This window comes from Sminthopsis crassicaudata, chromosome 1 (genome assembly GCF_048593235.1).
Source record: "Sminthopsis crassicaudata isolate SCR6 chromosome 1, ASM4859323v1, whole genome shotgun sequence".
NCBI lineage: Eukaryota > Metazoa > Chordata > Mammalia > Dasyuromorphia > Dasyuridae > Sminthopsis > Sminthopsis crassicaudata.
This window is the reverse complement of record NC_133617.1, coordinates 173,546,273-173,562,410: the sequence shown is the minus strand read 5'-3', so window position 1 is coordinate 173,562,410 and position 16,138 is coordinate 173,546,273. Positions and strand designations below refer to the sequence as shown.

Genomic DNA, 16,138 nt, shown 5'->3' with positions numbered 1-16,138 from the left:
AGGTCTTTATCACTTGTTTATATTTTTCTGTATTACATTATGTCTATATTATTCTATTTATGCCTTTTGCATAGTATTCTTTTTTTGAAATGGAAATTGTTTAATATAGTATGTTGGGGTGAATTGTATAATCATATACTACTGAATTTCTCAATTGTAAATAATTTATGTTTTAAAAAAAGTTTTAAGTGATCCCAGACATGTTTAAAGTTTTGCTTTTTTGATACTGTTGTAGTTGATTTATATGATGTTGAGTCCTTTGATAATTGAGCACTTGGTTATAATTGTTATTTTGAGAGAATAAAATCAGTTTTTCTTAGGATATATTTTATGCTGTCTCCTGTCTCCTGAGGCAAAAAATAAATAAAATAATTAAGTCCAAAACCAATAGCTATTGACCTGGCTGTTCTTAATATTTCAGATTCATTGCTGTCGCTCACCTTTCTAGGCTTCATATGGACAAATGTCACTCTTCAAAGAAGAAAGAATATAGGTTATTCAAACTATAGGGGAGTAAACTTGACATTGATTTCTGAAAAAAATACCAGAATGCGTTATTAAAGGAGCATTTAGAAAAGGAAAATGTTCTTGTCACAGATTGCCTACTGCTACACTGGCCTAATTTGCAATACCTCAAATATGATACTTCATCTCAATTCCTTTTACAATGGTTATCCCCTGTGCCCGATTTCCCTGGCTTCCTTGAAGATTTAAATAATCTCACCTTACTTGGTCCCTCCAGTTGCTAATGCTTTCCCCTTTCAGATTACCTCTATATATTTTCTGTCTAGCTTTAGGAATCTAGAAAAATTTTTAAATCTTAGTTCTTCTCCTCATCCCCAAAGAAAGATTAGCCTTTTTTTCTTCCTCCTCTTAAACTTCACTCTGTCCTCCAGGCCTATTGAGAAAGCAAGAAAAACAAAACCCCTGCTACAAATATGTATAGCTAAGCAAAATAAAATCCTACACTGGCCATGTCTGGGAAAAAAAAAAAAAATGTTGTTTCAATATTCAATGAGTCCATCAATTCTCTATCAATCAGAAGATAGGCAAGATGATGTCATCATTAGTTTATTGGAACTATGGTTGGTGACTATGTCCATACGAATTCTTAAGTCTTTTAAAGTTGTTTGTCTTTATGCCCTTGTCTGTTATTGTTATTTTGTTTAAAGAATAATTTTAGATACTATTCCAAGTCACCAAACTATACTAGTTTTGTATGAGAATGTGAGCATACAATTATGCCTAGTAGATATGGCTTATTTATCGGAAATTTATAACGATTTAAAGAAAGGGAAGGCAGGAACCTCTATGATAGTTTATGAAATGATTTAAACAATACTGTGGAATCATTTTAAACTATTTTGTGATTGATACAGAATATAGTATTTTTTTCAATTTTTCTTTCTATAAAGAAGTAATCAGGAAAGTGATATCATAAGGAACTTAATAAGGTTTATCTGTTTACATTCTTACATGAGAGGATGATACTTGTAATTCATTAGAACATTCTCATTATTATGACAGTTAGAAAAGGAGTAAGTATAGACAGAAGGCATGGATATAAGTTGAATATGAAGAGATAAAATCTTTTTTAAACATAATGAAATTAAGGGGTGAGAGAGGAATGTACTGATGTAGAGGGCTGGAACTCTGAAAGGGTATATTTGAATCTCAGACAGCAGATCACTTAAGACTAATTACCTACTCAAAATGTGATTATGGTTCTATAAACATATGGTGATGTGATGGCTCTTCTCAGGAAAGGTGCTGTGAGGAAATCAGAAGCAAGGATTGGAGAGCTGAAGGAAAGGATCAGAGCCTCTCTGCCACAGTATGCTGAGGAGAGACGACTTCAGGCTCCATTCTCCAGAATCCAGCAATCATATTTGGCAAGTTACATGGCCACTTCTTCACTTCTCCTCCTAAAGACCAAAGATTTTGACATATCCTGACTCTGACTGATCTTGGGGCCCTCCAGAGAGCTAGCTCATACTTTAAATACTAAGAGAAAGGGAAAGGGAGAAGTAGAAGAGTGCAAATTATCTGCCATTTAAAAAAAAAAAAAAAGAAAGAAAGAAAGAAACAAGAAAAAACTTTTACAATGGAAGGGAAGGCGAGGAGAGGGGAGGGGAGGAGGAAGGGAGAGAAGGAGTAATCCACCTTACCCTCATCACAATAGGTTCAAATAGGAAATAACACACATTCAATAGAGGTATAGAAATCTATCTTACCCTGCAGGAAAATAAGAGGAGAATGGGATGTGGGAAAGGGGGAGGATGATAAAAGAGAGGGAATATTGAGGGAGGGAGTTGTCAGTAGCAAAGCACTTTTTGAAGAGGCAAGTTTCTCTGATGGAATATTATTGTTCTCTGAAAAATGATGAGCAGGATGCTCTCAGGAAAAAAAAAAAAAAATCTGGAAAATCCTCCATAAACAAAGTGAACTATATGTATACAAATGTATGGTATGCAACCCACCCAATAAATCTTAAAGATCTCTCAAGGTATAGAGAGAAAATTTATTCATTTCTCATGAGAAGCAGGCAGTCACTCTTACCATATGAGAAGTGAAAGTAAGGCCTTGAGTACAGGCACCAGAAGCAATATATATGCTCCCTGATGCAACATTAACCCCCCCCTCCACCCACCCCTACCCCTCTGGCTCATCCTCATTGACTGAGAATTTACATTCTAAGGACAAAAACTTTATTTAATGGAGGAGCAGTACATAAATTCAAATTTAAACAAAGACATACCTTTTATTGACCCTGAGACATGTTCTTTCAACTTATGGACTGGGTGAGTCAGTCTGCTCTACACCTTCCCAGAATTGTTTCATCCACTCATATCCTGGGAAGTGCTTGTCAATGAGAAAAGGCAAGGGAAAACAGGAACCTGATCCCATAGCTTAGTTAATTTATAGTTTTCCTTTTGAAGAAATATCAAATTTTTCATTCACAAAATAAGAGCAATATTTTTGGATGACCAACTGAAAATGACTTTATTATTCTCAATAATACAATCATCCACACCTATTCTGTGGGACTTACGATGAAAAATTCTATCCATATTCCCGAGAAGGAACTGATGGAGTCTGAATATAGATCAAAGCATGCTCTATTACTGTCTCTATTTCTCTATTTTTAACTTAATTTTCTTGAGGGTTTTTATTTTCATTAGGGTAGGAGATCTGGGGTTTACTTTTTACAACTTGACTTCTATGGAAATAACTTCATGTGTGTTTTCTTAATTGTGGGTAGAGATAAAGGAGAGAATCTAGAATTCAAAAATCTTAAAAACAAATGTAAAAAATTGTTTTGAATGTAATTGGGGAAAACTTAAATAAACAAATAAAAGTTTTGTTTTCTATAATTGTTCTATTACTTTGTAATAAACTTATTGTTATATTATGCTAAAAGAAATTTTTATACATTTACAATTGTCTGTTGAATATTTGAAACTGGACATCCAGAAAACATCTTAAAATTTATTCTGTCTAAAACAGATTTCACTTTCTTCTCCCAAAATCCACTTCTTACCAAACTTCTCTCTTTCTGTCAAGGGCATTCCTATTCTTCCAACCCCCCAGATTCATAATCTGGGTGTAATCCCTTTCTTTTCATATTCTTTCATCTCATATTCCAAATGGTGAGCCAAATTTTGCTATTTCCATAACTTTGAAACTTCTCTGACATATGGCCCTTTCACTCTACTCACAAAGACCATTCTTAATTCAAGCCTTCCTTCATTACCTTTCACAAAGACTAGTGAAATATTCTGTTAACTGATCTTTCTGATTCATATCTCTCTCCATTCCAATATATCTTCTACATAGCTGTCAAATGGATTTTCTCCAGGCACAGTTATAAATGTGACATTTGCCAACTCAACTCCGTAGACTTTATTGATGCTAGGATCAAATGATACACACCTGGTTAGCTTTTAAAGCTTTTCACAACTTATCTTTCTAGGTCCATCACACAATTCTTTCTTTTCCAAATTCTACAGTTCAGCATTACTGACCTTATGGTTCTTTACAGATAGCACTATCTCCTATCTCTGTAATTTTGTACTGGGTATGTCCCATGCTCTTACTCTGGGGAAGCTTTAATATTCATTTTAATGCTTTTTTTCAAGCTCCTTGATAATTTTAATTCTTCAGTTTCCTCAAATCCCATGATTTAACTTCCTTTCGTCACACAACCACACACACAAAAAAATGTTTACAAATGAGAGGTCACTATTACCATAAATATTATATTTCCCTAATTTAAAAGTCTGATATTCTCCTGTATAAACATAAACTCCTATCATTCTACCCCTGCTTTATTCCACTTAAACCTATTCTTCACTTTCATCAAAATCTCTAATCTCCTAGTACATTCTTAGGGTATTACCACTGCTCAGATTTCATTCTCATCCATCTCTAACCTTAGCTCAATAATTAGATATCTCAATTCTACAATATTTTCTGTTCTCGTACATCTTGCCTTCTTATTCTATTTGCCACTCATCTCTAGCCAAACACCAGCCTTAGATTACTTCTGCTGTTTATTTCCCCTATTACTACTCAAGGGTCCCTATAACTGGAGGAAATATCACAACAATGCCTATTGGTTACATTAATTCACATCGTTATTGCATGTTGTTCAGTAGTTTCAATTGTGTCCAACTCTTCATTACTTCATTTGGAGTTTTCTTGACAACAATTTTAGAGTGGTTTGCCATTTCCTTCTCCAGTTCATTTTACAGATGAGGAAACTGAATTTAGCAACTTGCCCGGAGTGACACAGCTAATAAGTATCTGAAGTCAAATTCGAACTCAAGAAGATAAGTCTTCCTGATTCCAGGCTAGGTTTCTATTCATTGTGCCACCTACCTTCTACATGGATTCACATTATTCATCCTCACCTATGGTTGTAACAAAGCAGAATTTTAAATATTCCTTAAGTGATTCTTTATCTCATTCCCCATACACTCTATTTCAAAACTTTTCCTTCATAAAGCCTTTACTTTCTCTTCTCAGCTAAGGAATTTGTCTCCATATTGAGAAAACTGAGATTACAAAACTTGAGATCTTTCTTCTTCCCTTCTCTTTATCACAAAATTCCCGAGCTTCATTTCTCACATGCCTCTCTTTTCTCTCAATCTTTTACAAAGAGATGGCCCTTTTACTTGCAAATACCAATTCATCAATATGTGCACTTCATCTGAACCCTCCAATTTTCTCCAGCAAATTGCAAACTCAATTATCCTCCCCTTTCAAATCTTTAATCTCTTTTTAAGAATCAGTTTTTTCCCCTCTGCCTTCAAACATGTCCAAATCTTCCCCATACTAAAAAAGATCTTCACCAGATTCTAGCATTATCTCAAGCTATCATCCAGTATCTCCTCACTTAATTAGAAAAAGCTATCTATATATGAAACCTCCACTTATTCTCTTACTCCTCAAGCCTTTGTAACCTGACTTTTGACTTAAATCACTTATCTGAAACTGCTCTCTCCAAAGTTACCAATTTCTTCAAGTCTCCTTTGCTGACCCATCATTCCTACCACATCATTTAATTAAAAAGTGTTTCCCAAAGATCTATATAAGGTCCTCTTCTCTTCTCTCTCCATATCTCCATATCTCCTCAGTATGGGTTTAACTATGAAGATGAAGAAATATATATCCAACTTCAGTCTCTCTAAGTTAGTTCCACATTGGCAACTGTCTATTGGATATTTTAAGGTAGATAAACCATATCTACATAATCAGTAACTCCAAAATTTAACTATCTTTTCCCAAAAACCTTCTCCTTCTTCCAAATTTTCCTATTACAACTGAAGATACCACCACCCTTTTATTCTCCTAGGTTCATAACCTCAGCATTATCCTCAATTTCTCAATCTCGACAACTTATATATCTAATCAGTTACCAAATCTTGCTTTTTTTCTACCTCCACATTTCTTCCAGCCCAACCCTGTGCTCTTTATTCAGTTAACACTTTAGTTCCAGCTCTCATCACCTTTAACCTAGATTATTATAACAGCTTCCGAAGTGGTCTCTCAAATCTCTCACTTGAATCTATTTTACAAAATACTGCCAAAGTAATTTTCCATATTCAAATCTAACCATGTGACTCCTTTATTTAATCAACTTCTGTGGCTTTTTATTGCCTCTTAGATAAAATATAAATTCCTTTGTTTGGCTTTTGAAATTCTATACAACATGGCTCGAATCTACCTTTCCAGCTTCAGTGAACACTACTCCCCATACCTAAAATGACCTCCTCATTCCATTTCCTCAGTCTACATCTTGGTACTGGTTGTTCTCCATAACTAGAATGGGTTCTTCCCTAACTTCTAATAGAGAGTTACTCTCTTTTTTTAAAGATGTAGCTCAATCAACTAGCCAGCAAGTATTTTGTAAACTACTACATGCTAAACACCATTAAATTTTGGAGATACAAGTAAAAATCTTTACTTACAATGAACTTATATTCTAATGGAAGACATAAGTACATATAATAAGCACAAATATACATAAATATAAAGTTAACACAAACATATACAAGATAATTAAATGACAGAGTATTTTTATACAAAAAGTATTTTGAGATAGGGATAGGAAGACTCAGGAATTCTGTGAAATCTATTCTCTTGAGTCTAAAATATAGGACTTGAGTGTACTGTTCCAATTTGTTACAGTTGTTACTGTGGCCAACGCAATGTTTAAATGAAAAAGGGATTATCTATAGATAAAGAGGTTCTCTACATGTCCCTGTTTATGGAAAGAATTGTGTCGTAAAAAACTACAAATACTTCTAAATGAAACATGCAATCATTCAAAGAGTTCAACCAAATCATCCACATGAAAAAGCTGTTAATGAAGAATTCCTCTTTTTTAAGACTATGATATATTACTTATTAACTAGTCAATGAAAAAAGGTTCTTCAGACCCTACTTGACCATCTTGACTCTACCTTTCTTTTTTTCCAGTTATACCATCAGTGAAACTTATAAAGATGGAGCTCATAGCCCATCCATCCATCCTCATTCAGTATGATTCTTATCAGTTTCTTTCCATTGAGGTCATCCTCTGGCTCTTTTAATAGTTTGCAGATACTAGTGCAGCATTTAGGCTTTGCAACGATTGTAGTGTTTACCTCTGAGTTTTTAGGATTAAATGATATATGTGTAATATTTGTCATTTGCCACTATAAATATAGTCAATTCTCATCATTTTTCAGTAGATATATGTTCTATAAAGTTGCCAGTAACAGACGTATCTATAGCTGTCCATACAAAATAAAATGCCTTTTAAAAAATGAAGAAGGCTTTTATGCATAGTTTTGTGACAAAAGTGGAAGAGGTTGAATTTTCTTCTACAGAGAGTAAAAAGGGGTGAGAGAGTCAATATGGTCAAGTAAGAGGCAAAGAACTGCAGTGTAGCTCCCCTACCAAACTTTCTACATAAATAACTAGAAGACACGCCAGACTAACTTTTATCTGGGAAAGCCAAGGAAAAACTTATCAGTCATTATTTTTTAGAACATGGAGACTTTAAGAGACAGACACCAGGTCTGTAGACACCAAAGATGGGATCTGGCCAGGAATGTAAAGAGATCTAAAGATGTGCACCAAGAAGGAGTGCACTTTGACATTAAAAGATCACAAGAAATACTTGAACAAACACAGGATACAGGAACTAGCAGGCATGGGAAAATCTGGCACCTTAGTAGCTAACTGAACTGAGGAGTAGGGGGATGGGATCTGCAAACAGGACACCTGAGAGGATCACTATGGAGCCCTACCTATGTACGGATCAAAGAACAAATTCAGAATCAAACAGAAGCTGTGTGGCTCTAATCTTAGGAGGACATGGTTCTAGCCAGAATTACCAGAGTTGTAGTAGTCTCAGACAAAAAGGGAGCCTGCAGTTTTGTCAGTATGAACCTTCAATGTCTTGAAGGATCTATCATTGCTGAGTCTAGCAAGAATTATTAAAATATCAAACCAAGGAAAATCTGACAGACTCAAATCTGGATCAAAAACTTGTAGAACTTAAACTAGAAAAGGAGCTAGCAAACTTCATCCCTATTACATACATCACTTTAGGAGCACTGACAAATAGGCTGCAGGACCCAATTTTAACTATGAAAATAGATTAGGAGATAAAAGGACCAAAACCCAGATCAGATATTCTCCTTAAAAGTGTACAAAAGCCAAGTAGGTTAGGAGCATGAGCAAACAAACAAATGACAAAAGAAACTTATCATATAAACAGTTTTATGATGACATGGAAGCTCAAGAAATAAACCAAGAAGAAAATAACTATAAAACAAAATGATGATAACGCCTCATAGAATATGACTTGTATACATGTCCAACCAAAATTCTGGGAAATTTTCAGGTGCCATGAAGCTGACAGATGTATCAGTTAACACAGTGAGTAACATAGTTAAAATCCAAAAAGCACCTGGACAATCCAGAAGATGGATTGAAACCACCAAGATTAAATTTTATTAATATATAGTCAGAAATTTAAATTTTTAAAAAATCTGCTTCCCCAGTAGCAGATAGGGAACTATTGTTATGCAGGGCTTTCTCTCAAAAATAATGACCTCTTAGTACACTTGCTAATTTAGACCATCATTTTAGACTGTCCAGATGCTTTTTGGATGTTAACTTTGTCACTCACGCTGTTACTAATACATCTACCAGCTTTATGACACCTGAAAATTGGATAAGGATGCCATCCACTTCTTCAATCAAATCACTGTGTTGAACAATATAGGATCAAAGCTCTTTCCCAGCATTACTCTAGTACAGCTCTTCCAGCAGGGTAGCATTAGGTCTATTAATAATTAATCTTTAGAGCCTGTTTTTAATCATGCTTTGAATCTACCTATGCCATCATCTAAACCATGTATTTCCAATTTATCCACAAAAAAAGACAGTCAAATGCCTTGTTCAAATATAAGTAAAGTATGTTTATAACAATATCCCCCGGATCTACAAATATAATAGCTTTGTCAAGAAGAAAGAAAAAAAGGAAGGAAGGAAGGAAGGAAGGAAGGAAGGAAGGAAGGAAGGAAGGAAGGAAGGAAGGAAGGAAGGAAGGAAGGAAGGAAGGAAGGAAGGAAGGAAGGAAGGAAGGAAGGAAGGGAGAGAGAGAGAGAGAGAAAGAAAGAAAGAGAGAGAAAGAAAGAGAGAAATAGAGGGAGAAAGAGAGGGAGAAAGAGAGAGAGGGAGAAAGAGAGAGAGAAAGAGAGAGAGGGAGAAAGACAGGGAGAAAGAGAGAGAGAAAGAGAGAGAGGGAGAAAGACAGGGAGAAAGAGAGAGAAAGAGAAAGAGAGAGAAAGAGAGAGAGAGAGAGAGAAAGAAAGAAAGAAAGAAAGAAAGAAAGAAAGAAAGAAAGAAAGAAAGAAAGAAAGAAAGAAAGAAAGAAAGAAAGAAAGAAAGAAAGAAAGAAAGAAAGAAAGAAAGAAAGAAAGAAAGAAAGAAAGAAAAGAAAAGAAAGAGAGAGAGAGAGAGAGAAAGAAAGAAAGAAAGAAAGAAAGAAAGAAAGAAAGAAAGAAAGAAAGAAAGAAAGAAAGAAAGAAAGAAAGAAAGAAAGAAAGGGAAATTATGTTAGTCTGGATTTGACTCTTCTTAAGCCATGTAGCAATTCATTTCCCTTTCCAGATGTTAACACACCAGTGTTTTAATAATATATTGTAGAATTTTCTTAAAACTCAAAAACAAGCACCTCAGACTCATGTCCTTAAGGAAAAAACAACAACAACAACAACAACAACACTCTGCCTAGTTTTAGTTCTATAGCACTTTTCCTATTCTCTCATTAAATAGTGACATTTTCATTACATTTGGTGTCCTTAAGGGCAAGGGCTGCCTTTTGCTTCATTTTTAGTGACCAGTGCTTAATATAGGGTCTAGTCCATAGCAGACTCTTTAAAAATTCTTATTAATTTAACTACTGACTTTTAAGGATCGGTGATAGAGTCTCAGTAAATATGCTAGTTCTTTCAATTATATGAGGAACTACTGAAATACATTCTCTTATATCTCTGTAAAATATTTATGGAATGATCTATATACTCATATTTGCTGTATGCTTAACACATGAGAAGAAAACATATTTTTACATATTTTTTAAACAGAACACATTTTAGTTATATAACTAGAAAAAAAAGATATAAAGAATGCAAGATGCCCTATGCTTAAAATCTCTTGATTTTTTAAATCAAACTATGTAAAGACTCTAGGTCTCCTGGGCATCTTTAAGATGCTTCCCATTGTTACTTGAAAACTGTAGCTTTCACACTGGGTGGTTCAGCTAGACAGTCTGAATAAGTCAGAAATTTGAAAGCCTCTATTATAAAACACGATATATTAAATTTAAATCAAAGTACTTACTTTAATGTTCCATAAACTACAATTTAACAGATCTTAAAATCATGATTTTTCAAATCAATATGGTTCAGTAGCATTATATATTTTAGCCATACCTATTCTCAAAGACTATTCCTGAGGTTATACATGAGTTGCTTTCTGAGCTGCTCCAGAATTGTCCAGAATCATGAAACTATATTTTTCTATATAAAGTGAGGCATAAAAACAGGAAGACACAATGAAGGGTATTTGCCACTACCATGAAAGATATTCAGCATAGTTTATAAAATGTGTATCACATATATGGATGGTAAGCTCCCCAGATATTTCTGACTGCAAATAACATTGTGTTGATTGTATCATATCCTGGCACATGACTTGACTTCCTTAATTAACCCCATAATCACATAAAAAAAGAATGACCATTTTACATGTTGGAAAAACAGTAGAGGTGAAAAATGATATTTCTTATATTATAAAATGCATCTAAATAGAAAGTTAAATGATTTACCCCAGGAGGTAGGAAACTATACTTGTTTTTATAAGGTCCAGGAAGCTAAAAATGTTTTTATTATATTTTTAAATAAAGCTTTAGTGTATTCAAAAATGTAAAAATTGTTCTTAGCTCAAGGATTACACAAAAACTGGTTTCTTCAGATTTGGTCCTTAGACTTAGTTTTCTGACCCCTGATTTAGTCAATCAGTAAATATATTCTGAAAAATCACTTAGCCAATTGTAATCAAGGTCTAACTATCATTGTTGAGGATAATGACGAAATTTGCTACTTACCTCCTAGTTGAGAAGACATGGACTCTAGGTTGCAGAGTGAGATAGTTTTTTGGGATAATCAAGACAAGAATTACTTTTGCCTATGTACACTTGTTACTGGAGTTTTGTTTTGTTATTGTTTTTCCCCACTGAAGAGTTACATAGGAAGAAGAGAAAATAGATTTTTTTCTTACTGAAAGTTTTTAAAAATAAAATCACTTTACAATGATTTTTGAAGAACACTGAGTTCAGCAGAGAACTGAATAAGAGGCAGAAAGCAATCTAGTCCAGATGTTTTTGGATATTAACTTTGTCATTCTGTTGACAAGAAAAAAAAAAAAAAAAAAAAAAAACTGAGGTTCAGTTTTAGTTGACTGATTAACTACATAACTAAAAAAAAAATATGAAGATGAGATTTCAGTCCCAAATTGCTCCCTGCTACTAGCATTCATTTCTTTCAAGTGTTTTAAGAATAATAAAACTACAATCTCAGAAGAATCAAAATTACAAGAGACACAAAGGGCAATGGAAAAGATAATCAGTATTTAGATAACATTCAAAATGCTTACAAATATCTCATTTTATCTCCATAATACTGTTGGGAGGTAGTTATTTTCTAACTATTATTTTCTAGCCACTTTTTACAAATGGGCAAACTAACTAAATTCATGCTAAGTATTTGGAACTATCCTCAAAAAGTTATCAAATTGATCCAGCAGCATTTCTACTGGGATTATATCCCAAAGAAATCTTGAAGGAGAGAAAGAGACCCACATGTGCAAAAATGTTTGTGGCAGCCCTTTTTGTAGTGGCAAGAAACTAGAAATTGAGTGGATGCCCATCAACTGGAGAATGGCTGAATAAATTATGGTATATGGATGCTATGGAATACTATTGTTCTGTAAGAAACAACCAGCAGGATGATTTCAGAGAGGCTTGGAGAGACCTACATGAACTGATGCTAAATGAAATGAATACACGGCAACAAGATATATACAACGATCAATTCTGATGGGCATGGCTCTCTTCAACACTGAGATGATTCAAACCAGTTCCACTTGTGCAGTGATCAAGAGAGCCATCTACACCCAGAGAGAGAATCATGGCAACAGTATGGAACACGACATAGCATTCTCACTCTCTCTGTTCTTATTCATTTGCATTTTGTTTTCTTTCTCGTTTTTCTTTTTTTTTTCCTTCTTGATCCGATGTTTCTTGTGCAACAGATAACTGTATAAATATACATATATTGGATCTAACATGTATTTCAACATATTTAACATGTATTGAATTACTTGCCAGCTAGGGGAGGGAGTGGGGAGAAGGAGGGGAAAATTTGGAAGAAAAGGTTATGCAAGTGTCAATGTTGGAAAAATTACCCATGCATATGCTTTGTAAATAAAAAGCTTTAATTAAAATAAAAAAAAAAAAGAAAATCCCCAAACCAGAACATTTAAATATATTAAAATTCTTTACAAAATAAAAAATGATTTCAAATGGAAAAAAAAAAAAAAGAAATATGTGTTAAGTGACTTGCCCAGGGTCACATAGCTATTTTGAAGGTGAATTATAATTTAATCCAGGCCCAACATTCTAACTACTATAGTATTTAGTTGCCTGATAAAAAAAAAGACTAGTTTATAAGGCAGTGATAACATGTTACCAAACATGTTTGCACACACAAAGTGACATAAACATCCATCAAAGCCATATATGAACTAAAAACTTGAATTAGTCACGTAGAACGAAAAAGAACCAATGGACAAGCCAAGGGCTATACTAGAAATTTTCTACTTTTGTTGAGTAGATTCTCTATGCAAGAACATGAATATAAATCACAACAAAGTGAGAACACATGAATGAGTTACAACAACTTGTACTGACGGATGAGATTATATATTAACATACAGTGTCCAGATGTTAACCAGAATATTTAATAGATCATATTATTATTAAAATTTCAAAACGTAACTGATGACATTTTTTGGTAATATATTTCCAAGAACTATATTTTCATTAGTGTGGACAGTTCCACTAACAACTCAAATAGCAACTCACTGATAACCTTTGAGACTTAGTAATCATTAAAATAATGCTATTGAATTATATTTATTTGAAGACCCTAATTTTAAGACCTGTTAAACGGTAACTCAAGACATATCAAACTAAGAGCTTTACTTTAAAAAAAAAATCTTGATTTACAATTGATTTAAGAAAAACCCTAATTCCACAGTTTGAAAGCTACTCCCTCCTATGAACTAGGAACTAGAAAGTTGTTCTTCAGAGTCCTGAGACCTGGAGTTGCATATAATTTTTTATTGTCAGGGATTAAATCTAAGAATTATTACAGGATCACAATTATACAATGAATATTACAATTTAACCAGATTAGTTGTATGTTTTAAGGAGGAGTATTTCAAGTAACAATGTAAAAAACTGTTTTAATCTCTGATTTCCTTACTTACAGCTAGAGTTCTAACTATATCTACACTGAATACAGTGTTTCTCTTGCTTTTCTATTTATATTCCCAGTGCTTAATAAAATGCTTTTTCCATCATTCATTCTGAGCCTATGTGAATATTTTAAGTTAGAACTTCTTAATTCAGTATTTTGAATATTTACTGTTGCCACTGTTTGTATTTGATTCATGAACTGATATTCATCAGCCTTCAAATAAAACCATTTTATATTACTGAAGATTACTATACTCAACATGATAAAATCCAACGGTTCTCAACCTCTTTAAATCTTTTAATTTTTCAGCTTTGTATGACAGTAATTATAATATAAATAGCCAAGGATTGGGAAAAAAAAAAAAAGACATGGCAGAGAATGGATACCCTAGTTTCACCAGAATACACAAACTCACAAGTTGGAAAGCAGTATTAAGAGTGCTAGAACCAAGTTTGAATCTTGGTGCTTTGGTCAAAGTATTTTACTTCTATGAAACTCAGCTTCCTCTTGTATTAAAAAAGTTATAAATACTTGCCTTCCTGCATAACAGCATTATTGTAAGGAAAATGTTCCACAAATATGAACTATTAATGAAGAATAATATTTTAATTCATTGAAAATAATACAATAATTAATTTACTATTTTGTAAAAATATTTAAACTACTTCAGATATACTAACAACTCACAGACAAGAAGGATTATAAATATATACTCTTAGTAAATTCTTCCTCTCAATCCAAATCTAAATCTTTAAAGAAAAAGCAATTTCATTAGCTTGTTTTTTAACTTTAGGGGATAAATATCTTTCTTAAAATGTTATATATACTATTTTGTCTTCTTAAGCAGAGTATGTTAAATCTAACAACCTTTCTTTGATGACTTCAGGTCATTTTAAATAATGATCAATGTACTGCATAAATATACTTTCAGAACCTACTGAAATCTGTATGTCTATTTATCCACAGTTAATGGTTCTAAATCATGAGGTAACAAAGTGTTGTGGGGAAAAATACAGAGTTTGGAATAAGAGGATCTGGACTGGAATGATATCTCTGTGGCTCTTTTATGTGGTCTTGGACAAGTTATTTGCCCTCCCTGGACTTCAGAAGTTTCTTCCCTTGTAAAATAAGAGGATTGAATTAGCTGATTTTTGAAGACCTTTCTAGCTCTAAATTTATAATCTTGTGTTCTCTACCTAGTAAACTCACCACTTCATACTGCTGGTGGTAGGTGGGCCTATGGGAGGTTTTCCCCTAAGCCATCTCATATGCTGTTTTTAGGTTGGTGAAATACAGTTTGTTAAAACCGTATGTAAAGAAAGATTTAAAAGATTCTGAGTTGAAGGCCAATGAAGGACTGACCATATATTTTGGTTGTTCAGACGTCTATTTTTTCTTTTCCTTGTAGTTCCTCAGTTAATTTTCAGAAAAATGAAGTTACTTCTAGCTAAACTGTGGAAGAAGATATTACATTTGACAATCATAACAAATCATGGAGAAACAAGAGAAATCTGCAATAGTTTGATTTATATGATTCTCTTTAGGTTGCAGCTCTTACTAAAAGTTAAATCATCAAATAGCATCCAGTTCTTAAGGTGTACGTAGCTTAAGACTACAAGCTATTATTAGCTTTATGCTAATTTGTCCAAAGACAATCTTTAATAACATAGTTTCAAAACTCAATCAGTAACCTAAAAGCCAAAATAATTTGTTAATTTCAAATTGAAGATGGATAACTTCCTTTAAGGCATGCTTATCTATAATTCACTTTAAATTCTTCTATCCACTCTCTGGAATAAATTAATTCCACATGCTATCAAATATTAAATTTATTAATTTATTTTATGTTCAAGAATCAGAAAAGCACTCTTTATACTACCTTTTCTCACATTCTACAAAAAAATAGAATGCACCGAAGATATTTCCAATAATTAAATCCTATATTTTCAAGTTTATTCTTTGAATTGGTGATAGAGTAGCCATAAAGAGCAACTGAACTTCTTAAACCTAAAATCATTTTATAGAGCTATGCATATAGTTATGGTTATTTCTTCCTTTTGTAATCAAAAATATGCTTTTAAAGATGTGCATATTAACAAAAAAGCAACATGACTTGCATATGAAATACTTCATAAAACAAAACCAAGTGAGTTCCCATGTATAATATGTATATCATAATTATTTTCTTTATTCGATTATCAAACTAATTTCTAAAAACTGTGGATGCATAAAGGAACAATGATGTGGTAATATAAAAATTTCTAAGGGAGAAGGGAAGACCCTCCAAACACTACTCTTAGACTGAAATGCAAAAGTTTCTAATTTAAGTTATTATGCTTTAAAATATGGGTTCAAACTTCCTTGTCTTAGATGTGAACTCAAAATATAATTCTACAGAAAATTATATACCAAAATCACAGGCAGTTAAGTCATTTCCCTTTCTAGATAATGAGCACATTCATTAGCTCCTGGGCCCAGCACTGTTTCCACTGTAATATAATTAATCAAATATCTACATCATGAGCAAGGTACAT

The 16,138-nt window shown here is 33.1% G+C and overlaps 1 protein-coding gene across 2 annotated transcripts in view; it reads right to left on the bottom strand.

Annotated features, from left to right (window-relative positions):
• Positions 1 to 16,138, bottom strand: part of TMEM170B (transmembrane protein 170B) — a 47,345-nt gene that overhangs the window by 29,402 nt on the left and 1,805 nt on the right. The window lies entirely within an intron of this gene.